Below are 16591 nucleotides of genomic sequence, written 5' to 3'. Positions count from 1 at the left end.
TTATTATTATTTTATGACACAGCAAACAAGATAGATATGCTGGATTTCGTATCACAAAATCACAAGTCGAACACTTCCCAAGTGTCTAGGACTGTGTGATGTATTTTCGGATGATGCGCGCAGATCCCAGCAGGGTGGCCTTTTGCAGTTGGCACATCGTAATTTTGTCAATGTCTATTGTTTCCAAATGCCGGCTGAGATCTTTTGGCACGGCACCCAATGTGCCCATCACCACCAGGACCACCTGCACTGGTTTCTGCCAGAGTCTTTGAAGTTCAATCTTGAGGTCCTGATAGCGGCTGCGTTTTTCCTGTTGTTTTTTGTCAATAATAATAATTATTATTATTATTTCTCTCTGGACTAACCCTTGTTTTTGCCAATAGAGACAGGAATTCATTTGGACACTTATGAAAGCGTAGCCACTATCATTATGCTTATTTGCAATGACTCTCAGCCCAAACCCAACTCCCCCATCCTCATTTACCAGGAAGCAGGCACTACAATCAACAGGGAGCCATTCATCTGTTAATTGGGAAGCAGTTATTTGATGTTCCTACCACCTCTTATGTACAATCTTCATTGTGAGAGGCAGAAACAGTACCTCTGTTGCATTTCTGCCTGGTACTAGAGATCTCTTGCACAAAGGGGATGGGGCCATCAGTTAATTGCTTCCTGATCAACGAGAACAGATCCCTGTGGCTCATTGGGACTGCTACCCAGTAAACAGAAATTGTAGAACATTCACATTCTTAATGTAGTTTCTAAACTGGAGATAATGAATACAAAACAATCACAATTGTACAATCCTAGGTTATGCATTAGCTTTCTAAAGAAATTTCATACAATCTAAATTATGTGTATAATATAGTATAAATGGCATATGAGTTGCTGCAACATACTTCATATTTTCCTCATAAAATATAAGTGAATATGCTTTGGATATTTTTTTTAAATCAAATAATTATGATTTTCTGAAATCTTTTGTATATTAACATCAAGCAAACTTTGTGCCTTGAATCTGTAAAAGTTCAAGCCCTGGTATATTTTTCTGTGGAGGTCATTAGTCTTCCTCTCCTATCTTTAGGATTTCTCTCCAGCTGATCTGCAAGTGATCAATACAGTACCATACTGTGCTACAATCAGTGTTCTGTCTCCTCTTTGCTTCTGCAAAAAAGACCTCTCTCACACTCCTTAAATTTTTTATTACAAAGATCAATAATATCAGAGTTCTATTTCTGTCTAGCCTCCACTCTCCAGAGCCTTTGGGACCCTGCTGGTCTTTTAGCAATAGTCGTGTCGAGGGGTGATTCTCTTCCCTTCTCCCCCGTGTATTATAATTACCTCCCCTGAGATTATAGAGATAGCCTCTCCACCCATTCTCTGTTACCATTCCTAGCTCACCTGGCTCATGCATTTCCCTCCCAAGTTTCAAAACACCTTTTATGCATAAACAATGACTGCTCTATTAAAGACTGATCGTCCTAAGATGGTTATACAACTTTTCCTTTCAGGACAATCTCAATATGGTGAGATGGTTTTCATATACTGGCATTTCCTTATATAGGGTCGTTTCCAATTTGCTTCTGTTACAGAAAAGCCTATGCCACAGTTTGAATTCAGCCTCACCAATAAAATACGTTTTAGGTTGTCTAAAAGACTTTTTTTTTTAATGTGCCTCTAGCTGCCTGATTCTAAAAATCATTCTGAAGTATCTGAATTCTGGGTAACATTCTAATCATAGTTACTATACTATCTAAAATGCACCTTCAAAAGAATGATTAGTATAGCAGTGTTTAAGAGTGTGCGCTACAAAGCAAAAAGTCTACTATTGAAGGCCTTGTTATATTTAGCAGCCGTTTCATGTATGTACAGTACTCAGAATTCAAAGAGATAATCGTGTTAGTCTGAAATATCACTATGCAAAGAGATCTTGCAGCACCTTACACTTTCTGAAAGCATATGCCAGCAACCTTGCTCTCAGTTAGTCTTGTAAGGTGCTGCAAGTTCCGTTTCCATGTCTGTATCATTAATTGCTTATCTGTATTGTGATATCTTGCTGTTGGGTTGTTTTGCTACCCGTGCTCTTTCTGTGTCACTTGAATCTGTGTCTAGGTTGAACCATGTATTTGACCATGCCTAAGAGTTCACCAGTGCGTATCTACAGCTTTGTTCAGTTAAGTCAGCTTTAAGTAGCGGTCAAATCTTTGGTCATCAAGAGGAACTCAAACTGCTGGAGTGGTTGGGCATTTCTTCATGGACTTACTCAGACAGAAGGAAGGAAAGGGATGGGACCAGGGAGCAGGAGGAGGGAAGATGAGTGTTGTGTGGGTCTCTAGGCTGGAGAGAGGGAGCAGGATGGAGGAGGGGAGGAAGAAAGAATTGGAGCAGTTGGGCAGGATGGTGGTGGAAGCAGTGGGAGGACTGAAAAGAAAATGGGAATGTGCTGTGGAGCTATTCTTAGAGCAACCTTAGTATGACTGGGCTTAACACAGCAAAATGTATAAGGGTCTTCCACACTGGCCAAAGTGCAAGTGGAATTTGAGTTTAAACCTCCAATTCCACTTGTATTTCCCAGCAACATGGTGGGGAAGGAGGAGCCCCTCCTTTCTGTTTGGGGGATGGCCACACACCCATCAATGCTGATCTAAAATTGGCACAGGTGGGCAGGGGCACTGCCAGCCTCCCCCCCCCCCCCCACTTCCTTTTGCCCTATACTTTCCTCCTGGCTTTAGAAGGGAACCCCATCCCTCTCCAAAGCCCCCTGTTATCTGTTCAAGGCACCAGCAAGGGAAGCTTCCAAGCCTCCATCCAGGGACTTGTCCTGATAAGTTCAGGGCAAAAGAGGGGGGACACAGGATTGTGCATGGTAATTCCAAGAGTCAGTCTCCATAGGCCCCAAACCTGGGAAGATGCGTACCTTCCTGGTGTTTTTTAAAATCCAAAATAAACCACATTCTCCTGAGATGTCAGGATAATTCATCCCCTACACTTCAGTACAGGGCGGTGTAAATGGGATCTAAGTCCCCATTAAGCCCAGGCCTGTGAGGCCACCATTATTCAACAGACAGGGATAAACCTGCATCAGTCTCAGCAGTTGCTAACAGGTAAGTGAGTTCTTGGGTGATTTGCATAGTTCCCATGTAACCCCTAATCTACATAGTAATCATGAATACTTCACAGTTATGAGTAGATTATATATCCATAACTGCCCAAAGGAATTCCAGCTAAGAATGATACAGAAAAAGAAAAAAGAAACCTATGTTAATGGGGCCATATTGGTTGCTTCATTTCAGCCTGTTTCAGATGTGTCATTGTGGTTCCATTTCATCTCTGAAAGTTAATATACCAGTCAAAGGAGATTCTCAACTTGAACCATAGTTTAATAAGCAGGCAGAAGTTGAGCATCCTCAGACAAGACACTGATTATTTCTTTAGCAAAGTAGAACCTAGCATTGGATAGGTACAGATTTATTTGCCACTACAAAGAAGAGAGGCATATCTAATTAATTACTGGAGAAGGGCCTGCTCTGAAATAAACAGGGAAATTGTTTCATAAATCAATTTTGGAGTAACCCTTTAAACAAAAGAATCCACCATACATTGAGGCAATTATGTGCCTTCTGCAATGAAGGATGGGGTGACTTGGTATTCAAGAGGAAAGGAGAGGATGGTGGTTCATTGTTTTCCACATTCAGTGTGACAATCCATTATTGGAGAAGTTATAAATTTCAAGATTAAAGGAATGTTCTTGGCTACTGCCCCATTTACCAATACATGTGCAGTCTCTCTCATCCACATTGACCTTATTTTGGATGCTGAAGGTCACAGTCAATCCGCCTTGCGTTTATTGTTTTATCTTGCTCTCCCAGCTTCTCTTCATCTTTACTTCAATGTACTGTGTGTGGAAAATGTGCTTTCTTTTATTCACTTCAACTCTGGGTCTCCAGGATGTTGTGTGAAAGAATTCATCAACACACTCTGTGTTGGATCTCTTGAGTGCTGCTGAGACAGAAGGTGTTATCTGTTCTCATACATCTCTGTTTTCTTGGCTGGTGCTCTGGTTAAGATGTCATTTTGAAGTGATTTAGACTGCAGTCTTAAATGCAGTGACTAGCTCAAGTGAACAGAGTGGGCCTTAACTTCTGAGTCAACTCACAGAAGATGGTACTGCCAGCCATCTTTCTCACTTCCATATGGGCTTGATAGAGGAATGTTCTTGCCAAGATGTATATACATTAACGTTTTCATTTAACCCAAGTTCTACTCTGAGCTTCCAGTAATCTGTTGGTTATTGACAGATGGTGTTTAAAAATTGAAAAACACTAGATCAGTGCAATGTAGTCAACATGCAGCTGCCCTTAAAAACTGCTCACTGATGTCAGCTGGGCCAAAGAGCTGCAGAAAGGTGTTTTTTTCATATCTGAGTCAGTTACAGTAAGCACACAACTCCTTTGTTATGAATTGAATCATTGGATATGAACCTGTTTGTAGATACAGCTCAAATTGTAGGATTATGACTCATATACAGCCCTATACAGTTCAATAGATCCAAAGTGTAGCGTGGCATGGGGTGGGGGGTAGGGGTTCCCTATACAAGTAGGTAAAGGTAACGATTTTCCCCTGACATTAAGTCTAGTTGTGTCCAACTCTGGGGGTTGGTGCTCATCTCCATTTGTAAGCCTAAGAGCCAGCGTTGTCTGTAGATGCCTCCTAGGTCATGTGGCTAGCATGACTGCATGGAGAGCTGTTACCTTCCCACCGAAGCAGTACCTATTGATCTACTCATATTTGCATGTTTTCAAACTGCAAGGTTGGCAAAAGCTGGGGTTAACAGTGGGAGCTCACCCCACTCCCTGGATTCGAACTGCTGACTTTTTGGTCAGCAAGTTCAGTAGCTCAGTGGTTAACTCGCTGTGCCATCAGAGGATCCTCCCTATACAAACCTGCTTGAATTTTAGGTCTCTTCATAAGAAAGCCTCCTTTCCTTCCCACCATCTTCTAAAGCGGGGTCTGAAGAAAGGGCTTTTTCAATGTCTGCTCCCAGCCATGTCCTGGCAAACTTTACCAAAGGAAAATTTGCTATTTCTTCCTTGTTGTCTTTGGGTCTTTGGCAGGTGACCTCAGTTGTTGCAAAGGGGGCTTTTAATTGAATGAGTGCTGCATTTTCTTTTATCAGTGTATTTTTAAGCTTTGCATGTTTCTGCTTTTGTTGTTTTTATATTTTAATTGCATTTATTTTATTGTAAGTCATGTTGAGTCACATTCATGAGGTAGAAAGGGAGCTATATTGAGTTAAAAATAAAATATATCCTGTCCATCATTTAAGTCTGATGATTCCATTTATTTCTAATGTTTTACCCATGATGTCATTTATTTCTTTTTCACATGATAAATTATTTCTAAGTATATATGCACATGATAAGAAGTGTGTTTCTTCCAGTCCTGGACAAACTGAGCTTTATCTCCAACATAAGGGGAATCTGCTTGCTTTTTATGAACAGATTGTTGTCACGACTGCAGCGAAAACCTGATTGGACTGGCAACTGAGTCGAATTTCAACACTGCGTGTTTCCAAAGGCATAGTCCCAAACATTGCTTTAGGGCTAAACTAGAATGAGAACGCTCCATTTCAACCTCAGAAAGAGAGAGGCAATTCTCAGTCTCAGAATCAGCGATGGCATATCCATCAATGGTTCTGTGTGCCCAATCACACTTATATCACCTCTGGGTGAATCTATTGTTTATTATCTCCTTCTGAGTCCTGCTCTTTCTGCCTAGATGATATTTGTTAAAAGCTCAAATGCTCACAAAGGACATCTCCAGGTAGGAAAGTAACTGGCTTAAGTGTTAATTTAAATTCCCATCTATCACCAGAAGCAAGCCAGAAGGCATTATGATCACTCTTTCTCTGGATAGCACATTTTAAATCCTTGACAAGGGCTAAAATAATTTTTAGGATTATTCTCTTCCAGGAACCTTCATCAAACTCCTGCAAAATCTGGGTAATATCTATCCTTCTGAACATCTTTTCTGCAATGCCATGGTGATGCAAGATATGGCTATCTACAAGGATCTCATGCCACTTCAGTAATGGAGAAATATATCCTTATTACTAAACCCTGTTCTTTTCAACATTGATACATTAGTCAGTCAGGATTCTGTTTTTTTTTTTTTGGTTTTTTTTGGGGGGGGGGGGTTGCCCAGTGCTCCTTTCTTAATATTAACTCACCAATGCCTCCAGAAATACTCTGAGCCTCTCCGACTCCCCCAATCCCACATCTACATCTTTAAAGAGCGCCTGCTTTCTCCATCACTGATAATGATGGCAATCTCAAAACAGTTGTTCTTTTATGTCTTATGGCTCTTAGAAAGCATTGTAGCAGTGGCTGACAGACTCGTCTTCCAGCTTGGTGGAAGCTTTCCTTCTTCGTCATTCAAACAAGAAGACGCTCACTAAATTTTGGACATGCATGTGCTCAATGAATAGGGACTCCTCATGGAGCTGCTTTTAGTTCATAGCTGCTTACATTGGCCGAAAAAGCCCTGTGGCTTTCTCACGCTCTTCCAAATGGGGTTTAACTTCCATGACTTATGTTGCCCTGGAGTCTATGCCCATTCTGTAATTGTTTAATTCTGTCCATCATTTTTTCTCTCCTCCTCTATCCATACAGAGAAGGAGTGGCCAAATAGGTTGTTGGCATGCATTTTCCATCAGCCCTAGCTAGCACAGCAAATCCACATGGAACTGGATTATATGGCAGTGTGGATTCACATAAATTCAAAGCTGATATTGTGGATTATCTGCTTTGATAGTCTGGGTTATATGGCTGTATGGAAGGGTCCTTTCTGTCAAGGTACACAACAACACATAGAATTGTCTTTATCACTGCCACTTTTATTATATTATTGCACAAATAATACTTGGCTAAGGGCTGGAGAGTCTTCCAGTCCACCAAGCCTCTTTTTCAATTTTGCACCAACATTTTCCAATGTCAGTCTTTTCAGAAGTGTGCCCTAATTTAGGGAGAATAGTTTCAAAGTGCCTCTCTCTTTTACAGGAAAAAAACAGTAATAAACAAAGTAATGAAATCATTCAAAGAGTAACTTGGCAGTTGTTCTAATGCAGGCTCAGTGGCATTCTTGTTTTGTTTTGTGGTGTCTCAGCTAGCTTCACATCTACAAATCAGTAAATCACTGATCTGAATCAGGTCTTGCTCTGGAAACGGTAACATTGCCTGAAACTGGAATGTTGTTTCTCTCCTGTAAACTCATCCCTTTGACACTACAGCTTGCTCTTCAGAACAGAATACTCTGGTACAATGAAGAATGTATGCAACCGCTGTGCATTTCTGCAGGAGCCCATCCATTGTAATGCGCGTCCTCAGTTCTCTGCAGGGCTCTGCAGACCGCAAATCTGTCAGGGCACATTTAGCAGACAAACAGCGTGCCTTTGAGCTCTCTGCTGTACCAAGCCATCCACAACAGGAAGCAACAAAACGTATCGCTACGTGTTGGGTTAGCCAGACATTTGTCTTCTGGTATTTGAAATCCTACACCAAATATTTTCAGGAGTGAAATCAGCAGCGTACATACAGTGCAATTATATTTTCACTGGCTGTAGTACCTGGCACACCTAAATACTCAAAGAATAAGTCTTTGTCTCATGTTATCCCAGAGCAAGGATAGGTGATAGATTTCCCACACAGTACAATCAGTCCTTGGCTCCTCTTGAGGCCAGGAAGAGGGGAATATAGGGAAGGCAGATAGACCGAGCGGATCTAAACACTGCTTATACCTCAGGGATGAGCGTGCTGTGCTTGGCTTTTTCCCTGCTGTGAAAGAGAAACGTGGGAAGAACTAGATATTTTTTGCAGATATTTGTCCTATGCCTCCTATCAGCCCTCTGAGCATTGCAAGTGATAAGGCATTGTGAGATCTGTATGCCAATTCATCAAGAGGGTCAAAGGTTCACTTTCCCTTGTGTAAGATATGGTTTTATCTGCTGCTATTTTTAATTGTTTAGTTTTGAGGATGAATGTGTTCTATTTGTGTTTTATTTTAAATTTCAAATTAATCTTATTTAAAATTTTAACAAACATGAGAGACAAGACTGATACATATGTACAGGCATTCCGGCATCTTCTCATAGCAGAAAAAAAATATCAAATATATTACAAGGACAAACCATGGAAAACAAACATTATATAGATATTTATATTAGCACTCTGATGAACAGATACCTCTCTTCTACTCCCTCTTTCTAAAACGTGTTGCCCCAAATGTCAGATTAAAATATGTTTAGTGTCATATTACTTAAGTGTGAGTTTTAATTATCTTTTAAAGAAAAATACTACACTTACTTCTTTGGATCCACAGAGTGAGAAATGAAAGAACTGTGTAGAAATCAGAGGGAACCATCATGCTTCATTCGCAACTGTCGAAGTCTATCTTCTGGGATGGCCAGCCATCCCACATCCTTTCTCCATCTTTCCCCCGTCTTTCACCCTCTTAAGCCATTTGGAGTTGGGTAGTGTGTGTGAAAATGAGGTTTCACAAGTAGTAGAATGACACAAATGGACACAACTTCATAATCAAACCTACCAGAGGACTCCTGAGGAGAAGTTTCAGTCCCCAGAAACAGAAGCTGTAAGAAGTTGACTGCTCTTATTGACCCAGGACCCAAGCCTGCACTCCTACCCAGTCCATCTGAAGGTGTTGTGTCCATTGATGGTCCCCAAGTGAAATGCTCATCTAGGAAGAATAATGCAAGAGTTCTCAGGAGCCTAGAAGGCCTGGATGTGAAGGTGTGAGCAATGAGAGGGCCCCTAAAAGTTCAGCAGTATGAGCCTCACTCCTAGGGCAGTTAAAGTGCTGGAAGCAACACCATTACTGAGTTCCTGTCTACCAAATTTTGCAACCTTGCAATGAATAATCTAAAAGTGCCTTGCCTTAGACTACATTTTATGTCACCTCCAAGAATCTCTATGCTTGTTTGTTGCTTGGAATTTAACGGACTGAACTCTGCTGTATGGCCTCCTCAAATTATATATGTTACTCCCTGGTAAGATTATGTTTCTTGTAACTTTGGCAAAAAAAAAATTCAACTTTTGCCTTCCTTGTCTTCTTGGCCTTATTCTGTGGGCTTTGTTACTGAATAAAGGAGAACCAGAATCTCTAAGGACTTATATGCACCCACCCTTTATCCCAAAGTGGACCAGAAGTTGAACATGGATGTTCAGACTACATCCAGGAATGTTTAGTCCTTAACAAAGTGTAAACTGAGCTAAAATGGTTTAACTCACATTATGCAAATTCAGGAAATGCTCTCAGGATTCACCAAATCTCTAGAACATCCTCACACTGAGTGTGATAGCCCAACCAGCTCCAGTCCAAACTGGTCCACCATCCATATGGGGCAGTGCTACAATTCCTGTATCACTCCCTTCCCCCGTTGCCACACCAGATGGCCACAGAACTCCAGACAACTCACGGCCATTACTGGGCACCTTTATTGACATCACCAAAGCTCTGGATGACCAGGAAGAGAGGGGGGAGGACACATCATTACCTGATAACCTGAATCTCCTCTCCTTCTTAGTTGCTGACACCACCAAAGGCAGCCAGTGATGGCCAGATGCTCTTCGGAGCTCTGTGGTTGTCTGGCACCAGTGACAGGGACACGACAGTTAAGATGACAGTCCAGCTGGATTTTTGTCCCTGCTGGACCATCTGAGCCCCTCCAACACTAGAGGACAGACACAGAGAGGGTAGGCACCCCTGGGGCCAATCAAGACCATTATTAGTTTTCAGTGTCCTTGGATTATTTGCTATGAGTACCGAGTGTCTTTCAGCCCTTACAAGTGTGGCATTTTTGTGATACAAATGTTAGCCAAATTATGAGATTTTTGCATATATTTTTCACTCTCAGGGTGTCATTCTGTCTTACTTCTTTCAAGACTTGTCTGAAATTAATGGGCAAATTGACTTGGATGTTTGGAGCCATCTTTAGGCAGATATAATCCAGCCCTCTTTCTCCTTTCCATCTAAGATGAACACTACAACCCCCCCCCCCCCCCAAGCTTGGTTTGGAATAGGCAACTGAATAAATGCAAAGAGTGTACATTGAAAGTCAGTCTTGGCATGGCAAAATGTTCTGGGTCCTGGACAAGTGCCTGACTTGAAGGTGATCACCTGCCCATAAAAAGGTCAGATTCATAATAGTCTTTTGAGAATGGAGTGCCGTAATCCACTCCTACCTAGGACTGTCCTTGAAAGCTGACCAGAAGTTGTAGCTCAGGTGCAGGTAATCTTTTTATGCCAAGGCTGCATTTCCACAACACTATAATCCACCATTGGCCACATGTCATGGCAGACAAGGTTACAATATATCACAGAAAAGAGCTATTTCCTCCCTTCTTTTTCTTTCTCTACTATTTCTATTTCACTGCGAGCACCCCTTCTCTTTTTAATGCTTGCTTCTCTCCCACTGTCATTTCCCGCTTCCCACCCATCCATTGGTCTGCTGAGGAAAGTATTGATTCTGCTTTGCCCGAACTTCCAATTGATTGCTAGCAGGGGGCTTTTGAAATTATGGTGAGACCCCACAGGCGATCCATCCCTGCTGTAAATGATTCAGAATATGGCAGCATTCGCTGCAGAGGGCATGTGTTATGTGAGTGTCACTGGCTGCCGCTTCTGTGCAGGTCTAAAGGCAAAGTGTGTGTATTTTTAAAGCAGGAATGGAAAACTGCAGCAGAGTGTCAGTTTTCTGCCCTTGGGACTCTCAAGGAATTGCATGGTCCCAAAGACTGTCTTATGGTCTGACATCCTGTTAGTGAGTTATGATGGCATACTCTGATGTAAACCAATCATAACTCACATTTTTGTTCAGTGAAAAAGTTGGAACTCTGCTCCAACTGCATAAAAACCGAAATTGCCATGAACCCCTCCCTCACACATTTTCTGGAGTAACCTCTCCATCAAGGGCCCTTTGTGGACCAGGGCTGCACTTTGAACACCCTGGCTTTAAAGCTAGACTAAAATAGCAGATACAAAATTGTCCCACTGAAGTATGACTGATGAAATAAATTAGGCACATGATCCTGTATGGAGAGATGTGACATAAAGTTATTCTCAGACAAAACTATGTCTGGTCTTCTTTCTCCCTTCCTGCTGAATGCACATTTCTTCTGCTGGAGGCCCCAACACAGCCTCTCTGTGCCTAGCAGGGAGGAGAAGGTGATGGGAAAGCATCTGGTATGTCCCTGTGATTAGGTGTACAATAACAACATCCTCATCTCTGAGAGTCCTTTGGAGGTCTTAGACCATTATGCATCCAGCCAAAGGGACATGACCCAAAATGTCTCTGTTTCCCACTGGCTACTAAATGGCCACATCAGGCAATGGGGGTGGAACAGCAATGGAACAGTGTGCTTCAGGTGTTGAATTCCTTCCTCTGTAACAACCAAAGATTTCAATTGTTTTATGTATTTGATTTCAAAAAGGAACTCGTGAATAAAGGTGAAGACGGCTGCCACCTTATTAGGCCAAGGAAACTCTTGTCTAGAGTCCTCACTGTGTTAAGATATACATCTTCCTCTTCAAGTTGAGCTGTGAAAATTGCTGAAATTGTGAAGCTGAAGCCATCTGTAAGTGTAGCTGATTGGTTAGCTCCCTCTTTATCCTGACACCAAAAGACCTTACCTGCACACACACATTTCTGAAGTATTTTTGTTCTTTGATAAGTGGTTACAAAGGTATAAAGTGAATAATGAAAATGCACGAACGTAAATGCATAAACATCATGTAGTGTTCTTTGCCAGAATTCTATATTACTTTTTACTTCATGTAATTTTTCGTATGCTTAACTAAGTAGCAAAGGTGCTAAGAAACTCTGTCAGTGAATTGAGAAGTTGAAATATTGGGATACCAGCAAGATTGTCTGATGCACATTGATATCAATGCACATCAGTGTGTGGTGTGCAATGCTGCACAGTGCACATAGGTGTGAAATGCATATCAGGGACTTTGCCAGCTCTCCTACAAAATAATGTATGAGCAGTTATGAATCTGCTCAATTCTAATTCCTGTTAATGTAAGTCGACTTACAGGGACACAATTCCGATATAGAATTCCAGTTGTTATGTGGTGGTGGTGGTGGTGGTGGTGGTTGTGGTTGTTTTAGAAAAAGGCAGAAGCCTACCTGAAGCACAGAGGAGTACTCCCGAACCATCATTCAACACTTTGGTAACTTTATCTGTGATTCAGTCATGCTGGGAAGAAACCAAATTAGCATTGTGTGTGTGTTTTCTCTATTGACCTGTAAGTGTTTTATTTTAAACTTTAAATCAACTTATCATATCTTGTCCATGCTCACCAAAATAAAGCAAGTCAGAATGCTCAAAATTACATGGCATGCATTCATTTTTAGAGGAGGAAATATCTGCCCTAAAAATAACTTAAATATATTGGCATCTCACAAATAATAATTGGCAACTAAGCATTGGTCCTGTTCAAAAGGGTGTGTTGGCTGAGAGTTTATGTGAGACCGTAATCTTGCTAAGATAGATGGAGGGTAGTAGCTGCCTTGCAGGAAGAATTTATGACTTTGTGTTTTCATTCTGCATTGCTTTGTTTACACTCTGCTCTCTGCACTAAATCCTTTTCAGCTGGGCTGCCCTCTTCAAGTCTTTCCCTCCCTTCTTCGAAACCTCCAGCAGAAAGCAACAAAAGTCTGTTGAGATCAGCTAAAATGTGGCGCAGGCTGGAAAGCAAGCCAGCTGCAACAAATCAACAAATTACTCTGACCAAGAGGTCATGAGTTCGAGGCCAGCCCGGTGCCTGCGTCTTGTCTCTGTCTCTGTTCTATGTCATGGCATTGAATGTTTGCCTTTATGTGTGCAATGTGATCCGCCCTGAGTCCCCTTCGGGGTGAGAAGGGCGGAATATAAATGCTGTAAATAAATAAAATGAATCAGGAAGACTGAAAATGGTTTTTGGTTCTGCTCTGTTACCTTTTACTGAAGGATCACTGCAGAGATATGAGTCACCGTCTTCCACACTGCACTTAATTCCTTCAGGGTATTTTCACGGGTTTCTCCATCACCAGCCTCGCCACCTTTGCTTCTTTTGTCTCCTTCTGTCAGATCCTGTGTTCTTCTCTTGGTCAGTCTGACATTAAAAGGTTGAGGAGCAGCTGGAGGGAAAGGGACGAGAGGCAGAAAGCAATATCAGCAGCAGTGACATGAGAGGGGAAAAAAATATGACACCCCATAATGAGAAATATTGATTAGGTCATAGAAGTCAAGGAAACAGGGTGCCACAGAAAGAGCTCCGGTTCAGTTAGCATAAAGCTATATTAAAACAAACAAGAAAGGGATGCACCTTTTATTTAAAAAAAAATGGAGGGAGGAAATGGAATTACACAGTTTTAAATATCGTCTTTATGAAGAAAATACAGGTCTGGAATCACAGCCTGTTTGATGCTGGAGGACCAGAAAGCTCAACTACACACAGGAGGTCTGGAGCAGAGTTTGCTCTGTCTTTCCTGACTATTCAAGAGCACTCTGCAGCCAGTCATTGATCAGGATGGTGGAGATGCACCATCACATTACTAAAGAAGTCAGTCTCCATCTGGCCAGACATAAGAATCGTTTGCCCAAGAGCTGTCTATATTGTACAACCCTGGTGGCTAAATGGGTTAAACCCTTGTGCCAGCAGGACTGATGACTTGAAGGTTGGGTTGCTGACCTGAAGGTTGCCGGTTCCAACCCAACCTGGGGAGAGCACGGATGAGCTCCCTCTATCACCTCCAGTTCCATGTAGGGACATGAGAAAAGCCTCCCATAAGGGTGGTGAAAACACCAAAACATCCGGGCTTCCCCTGGGCAAAATCCTTGCAGACAGCCAATTATCTCACACCAGAAACAACTTGCAGTTTCTCAAGTTGCTCCTGACAAAAAAACCCAGAGAAAATATATAAATATTTCAAATTATAGTGTTCCCTCACTTATCCCAGGGGTTACGTTCCAGGAACACCCGCAAAAAGTGAAAATTCGCAAAGTAGGGTCGCTATATTTGTGTTGTTTACAATGAGTATCTCTGTCCCCTCCTTGCAATCCCACCGCTGCCACTGCCTTGTGAGGCGAAAACAAAGCTTTTTCAACCTCCTTTTCTCTCCCTTCAGCTTCTCCTTCCTTTCTTCCTTAGGCTTCTCCTTAGGAAGGAAGTAGAAAGAGGGATTTTTTTATGATTTATACTATTATTTTAGTGTTTATTAAAAAACCACAAAACAGCAAGTCCGCGAAAAGCGAACCGCGAAGTAGTGAGGGAACACTGTATGTAAAGGGAGGGATTGTCTTTCTGGAGAAACTGCTATTCCATCTGTACACTTTCCTACACTCAGCCTGCAGTAAGTCAAGGTCCCATTTTTCACACTCCAGTTTTGATAGTTTCAAACAGGCTGGCATGAAAGGATGAGGCACTCTGCAGCACCAGGCTGCACATGGCCAAATCACTTGAGCAAACAAGACTAGACAATTAGTTCATGGAAGCCACACTACAGTATTTATTAAAACGAGGTATTTGGATATATCAAGGAAAGGCAGCATATTTGTAGGTTCTAATTTTAGGCAGTTTTCAATTTTTTTCATAACAGCAGGAAAATTATAGGATTGAGGCCGGAGCATATGGCATACATGTGTCCTCTTCTGATCTCTAGAAACCTTTTGCAAATGAGATCTTGCATGATGTGGAGTTGTGTTTTCCCCATGGTAAGCTGTTTAAATGAATAAACTACATTTAAACTACTCCTGAGGAAGAAGCAATTTAAGAACAGCCATTCAGGAATTCATTGCAAATGAACTGTTGTCTCTCCAAAGATACTTTCCCTTAGCATGGTGTAGAATCAAGCTTGGATTTTGACATTAAAACTGACTTTGAGGGATTTGGATGCCTGTACATTGTGAGCCAATCTAAATTTTGCCAACATAGTGGATAAGAAAGGCCTTGACAAGTCAAAGAAAGGTGGCCTGCATACCACAGATTTACAATACCTTCTCTAAATGAGTTTTTCTAGTTCTTTGAGGGCATTTTAGTTAGTCTGGACAGATTAAAAATTTGTAGTATAGATGATCTACCTCAAGGCAGAGGTTGACAACTTTGGTCTTCCAGATGCGTTGGGCCTACAAATCCTAACACCCCTTCTCACTTCGCTAACAGTGAGGAACAGTAGGAATTGTACTACACAGTCATATGGAAAGCCACAAAGGAAGAACTGAACAGGTATGTGTACCTTGACAACAATGGCCCCAAGTCTTCAACATGGGGAGAGCTATCCCCCTTTGCAAGCATATATTCACTGTTGGTTCGCATTTGCGATTACTGTTAGTTGGCATTATGGTGACTTCTTATTTTAGCAAGCATACTCTTCCTGCATCTCTTCAACCTCCAGTTGCCTGCTTTTGCCCCTTCATCTTCCATAAAATCCCTACAGAGATCTTGTATTTCAGACATAGCTTCTTCTTTTGATGCCATTTCCCAAAACCTACCATTTCAATCAAGCGGCACCCCATGAAAAGTGCTGCAAATCAGATTGCTGGGGAATAGTGACTGAACAACTCTCTCTCTGTCACAAGGCATGTTGAAACATCCATCTGCTGCAGAGTCTTGCCTCAGCTGTTAGTCTCAACACACTCCATGACCATTGATGAACATTGCAATTATCTTTTCCTTGCGCTTTGATCCTCAGCACTTTGGCTGGACACTACCTGGGATTGGAGATAAGTTTTCTAAGTTACTTTCAGTCATTAATTACTGTAAGCATCAATACAAAGCATTACACAACCAAAAGAGGATTCCAGTCCCTGTTGCATTACACATAGGTTTTAGAAAGTATAGTTACGGTTGACTGTTTTGCAAATAAGACTAAAGTTGTTTTCTTTTCTCAGCTAAATCCTTTCTGCAACAGTTGGCATGAGACTATTTTTGTTCAGTTTCTAATTTGCCAATCTGATTGCAGTACCGCCACACACATTTTCCAGCATCCCACTCTCCAACCTACCTTACTGAATGTAATATATCCCATATTTCCTTGAGTATTATGCACCATCAAATGTAATGTGCACAATACAAAAAAAATGGATTTGCTCTCAAATTTAATGTGCCCAACAGTGGAGACATAGCATTTCAGGGAGGCAGGCAGCATGAATCTGGGAAGCCATGTCCCTCTGTCAGGTCGAGACTAGAGAACTTGCTAGCTTAACATGATTCCTGAGGACCACCTCTAAGGTAGGATCTGCTACCAAGAGACAGGAACAACTAGGTCACTACCAAGCACTCCTTCTCCTCCTCCTCCTCGAGGTGCCACAGAGCCCTGAGGATGCTGCCAAGACCAGGAACAGCCTCTTCTTGCACACATCCCAATTCCCTGTCCAGTCTTGGCGTTCCGGGTTCCTTCAGGCCTATTTACATCGGTGGGTTTATGTGCCAATTCTAACGCACCATTAAAACTAATGTGCATCTCAATTTTGGCAATGTAATTTAGTCCAAAAAGATAAGCATTAGACTCCAGGAAATATGGCATATTCAGTGT

At 41.8% G+C, this 16591-nt stretch overlaps 1 protein-coding gene across 1 annotated transcript in view; it reads right to left on the bottom strand.

Moving 5' to 3' along the window:
- eipr1 (EARP complex and GARP complex interacting protein 1) overlaps positions 1–16591 on the bottom strand; it is a 242646-nt gene that overhangs the window by 51884 nt on the left and 174171 nt on the right. The window contains exon 9 of the transcript XR_010006712.1: positions 13014–13195. The gene's annotated coding sequence lies outside the window, so the exon portion shown is untranslated. The remainder of the gene's footprint in view (positions 1–13013; positions 13196–16591) is intronic.

Source organism: Anolis carolinensis, chromosome 1 (assembly GCF_035594765.1).
Source record: "Anolis carolinensis isolate JA03-04 chromosome 1, rAnoCar3.1.pri, whole genome shotgun sequence".
Taxonomy (NCBI): Eukaryota; Metazoa; Chordata; class Lepidosauria; order Squamata; family Dactyloidae; genus Anolis; species Anolis carolinensis.
Note: the sequence above shows the minus strand (reverse complement) of the source record. Positions and strands in the feature narration are given on the sequence as shown.